Below are 3613 nucleotides of genomic sequence, written 5' to 3'. Positions count from 1 at the left end.
ATCTGCCGGGCGGACGCGTCCGAGGTGCACCGGGAGGCCGAGTGAGGCTCACAGACACTCTGCCGCACAATTCGCTAGAGGAAGAGGACCTTGGGCGAGGGGCCCGGGCCACCAGCCCGCCCCCTGGGCCCGGCCGCGCGCTTAGCCCCAAGGCTCTCCTCGGCTGTGGTGAGAATAGAAGCAATCTAGGATCCCGGACACCCCACCTCCTCCCCCGCCTGCGCGGCACGGCCAGGGCCCGGGGCGCTCCCCGTGGCGCCGGGGCTGGCCCCGGAATGGCGCTGGGGGTGTGGGCGGCGGCGCCTCCCCGTGCTCCGCGCACCCCAGAGACGCCGGCCTTGCGCCATCACTTTCAGCTCTTTGTATCTGTTGGGTTTGGGTTTTCTGTTGAGTTTTGGTTTGTGGCTGCGTGACCCGGCGCCGGAGCGAGCCTGGCAGGTTTGATCGCACCAGCAGCCCGAAGCAGGAGGGCCAGGCGAGCTGCCCGGGACGGACTGGGCCCTGGCGGGCAGCAGGAGGAAATGGTCAGTGGGGCACCGGACACAGCTACTCGAGGCATTACCAGGGGCCAGGCCTCTCCCACACCCCAGTCCAGCCTCCCATGGAGAGCGGGTCGGGCTGGGCCTGGCGCTGTCCTGCTGGAGCTCGGACAGGAGGATCTCCGTTGTCCTTCCCTCCCTGGGCCGGCCGCTCTCCCCAGGCTGAGCTCCAGCAATACTCCTCCCGCGCCGTCGCTGACAGGTGGTGGGCAAAACCTCCCGGTCCCTGCCAGTGTGCCTGGTGGAGACCCTGCATGCCACAGGGGCACCTGTCTTTCTAGAAGGCGAATGAGGTGTCCCCCTGGTGCGGAGAGCCCCCGGTGGGCATGTCCCCGGCTTGCAGGGCAGGCGGCCCCGGAGCGGGCTCCTGCCTCATTTTTAGATATTCTCGCGGTGAATTGTAACTGCCCTGTGCAGAGGGTGACGCAGGAGCCCCCTGTACTCCCAGCCCCCCGTGAGCATCCCAGCAGGGCCCTGCGCTGGCCGGTGGATGGGGGGGAGGAGGTGGGCATTGATTTATGGATCTTCTCTTCCCCCAGCTTGTATCATGGAAAAGCTGAGCGGGTTCGACCCTCCCCACGTTCCCTTCCCTTCCTCTGCCTCCATCCCGGCCCCGGGAGAACGTGCCCTGGTAATGCCTCTGCATGGTCTGTTGCTTGTGCCCTGGGTCTGGTCCTTCGGGTGCGCGCACGCTGCTGCCCAGACGCCTCCCAATCAAAGCAAGGGAGCGGCCAAGCCGGTGCCCGAAATGTTTGTCGTGGAAGTTGTGTTGCATGATGTAACGAGAAGAACCCTCTTCCTGGGGTGCAGGGAGACGGACGCCAGCCCCGTGTAGATGTTCACAATATGCATGCGTGTCTGAGCAGCTTGGAACGTGGTATTGACTCCCTGGCCAGCGGGGCGAGGGGCTCTGGGCTCAGCTGATTACTGCCAGGCACCGGACTGCACATGGCCAGCGCCTCAGGAGGACCGTAAGATTTTCAGGACATTTCCCCCCTCCCCCCAAGGTAAACTGAGTCAGGAGGAGCCCAGGGAGGAGGAGCCAGCTTAACCAACAAATGCACGCGGACGTTCCTCTCCACCAGCCAGAGGTGAGAAGTTGGGGGGGGGGCGGTCAGAGAGAGGAGCGCCCCCTTCTCATTTGTGTGCCCCACCCCTCCCCTGCTCACTTGCACCTGGGGCGAGCGTTGGCCATGAGAATGGCCCCTGGTGCTCTGAGCTTCCCACAGGCAGACTGGGGCTGTGTACCCTCCCCCAGGGTGGAGGGGGGCAGGGAGGTGGGCCTGGTCTGCTGCTGGGAAGCCCTGGGCTGGGCCATGGTGGCTGCAGCTAGGGGAGGGTGGGGGTGGGGGTGGGGCAATACTGCGCCCTGGAGCAGGGGAAAGTCCAGGGACTGGGCCGGGTCCCTGCAGCCATGCAGGGTTTGGGGGTCCAGGAAGCCTGACCCCGGGGGGCTGGTGTTCAGCATCCAGCTGGCAGTGGGGGGGGGGGGGGGCCCGCCCCCCCCCCCCCCCCCAGGTTAGCTCAAGGCAGAGCTGGGAGCCTCCCAGCCTGGCGCCTTTGTGCCTCTTGCACCATGTGCCTGGGGCACGGGGAGGCCGGACTGTGGCCAAACAGCAGCTTCAGATTGGCAGAAGCGAAGGCTTTTCCTGCCCTCTCAGCCAATAGAATCACGGTATCCTCCAGACGGGGCCCAGCTGCTCCATTATGGACAATCCAGTTTGTCGCGGAAGCTTTTACACTGTCCCGGGAGAGCTGCCCTTCCGGCCGGCTGAGGCACCGGGCTGGCGTTTGCTCTGGGGCCAGCGAGCAGCCCCCCTGGCTCCTCCGCTCAGGCAAACCGCACAGACACCAGCAGCTCCTGTGGGACCAGGTGCCCCGGCCAGCCCCTCCTCCCCCAGCTTTCAACGTTTTTATTTCACAGACACGACTAACCAAAGGTCTCTTCTGTACATAGCCGCAGGTGACGTTTCTCTGTGTATAGCCAATCGGAGCAGTGTTGGCATCCACCCGTTTTAACCCCCCTTTACGATGCCCGGTGAAAAGCCTTACGGTTCTTTTGATGGTGACTCGAAAGCTCACAGCTCGTGTGCTGCAGAATTTATTCCGATGAGCAGCTAAGGTCTCATTTAAAAACAGCCCCCCAATTATTTAGGATGTTTGTGATTGCTGATTGCGCTGTAGATACCACTGTTACCAATGAGTTCCTGTGGTGGGGTAGTGGACTGTTTACTGTTCTATTATTCCAGTCCCCAGGCCCTCCAGAGGGAAAGCCCAGCGGCCCCCCTGGACGGTGCTAGGACGCGTGTTCTGTGTTAGAAAGTTTTATATATATATATAAATATATATATAATTTTTTTTTTGCTCTGTTACTTGCACATTTTACAGTTACCTCATTTTTCCCATGTATGTATTTGAAAAAAGGCTAATATATAGAGAAAAAGGTTCTTAAAGCTCTAAAAGTGTTTGTTTTTTTCCATTCCATTGGACTCATATTGGTTTTGTAGCATTTAACATACCTAGTCTGTTGTATTATATATATGTGTATTATACGGATTGAAATTTTTAACAGATTTGTACTTTTTTTAAAATGAAAGTTGCTAGTTCGGCTTGATCAAGTAGTGCAATCATTTTTTTTAATGTTGTGGCTGATTTTGAGAGGGATATTCACTAATAAATGTATGATGTATACCAATGCGCCGTACCCAGCCTCCCTGCCTCTCTCTTCTCGCTGCCTCTGGCCAATGCTGGCCCCAGCCTGTGCTTATGCTAGCCCAGGGCCCTGGCTGTTCACCCTCTTATCATTGTGGTCGGCGCCTGCTACCCCAGCTGCCAATCACATCATCTGCTTCCCAGCACTGAGTCTACACCCAGCACACCAGGCAGCATGACCTGGAGCCTACAGGTCCCAGCATGCAATGCTCTAGCTTGAGTCAAGCTTCCCTTCTGCACTGCATGCTGGGCCTGTAGCTTCCAGGCACTGCACAGGGGCGGGGTCCAGGTTGCATTGTAGGCCAGGGGGGCCTGCATTAGCACAGGGGCAGGAGCCTGCAAGTGAGAGGCACGGCTGTATC

Source organism: Terrapene carolina, unplaced genomic scaffold (genome assembly GCF_002925995.2).
Source record: "Terrapene carolina triunguis isolate 2854851 unplaced genomic scaffold, T_m_triunguis-2.0 Scaffold629, whole genome shotgun sequence".
Taxonomy (NCBI): domain Eukaryota; kingdom Metazoa; phylum Chordata; order Testudines; family Emydidae; genus Terrapene; species Terrapene triunguis.
This window is presented reverse-complemented; position numbering follows the sequence as displayed.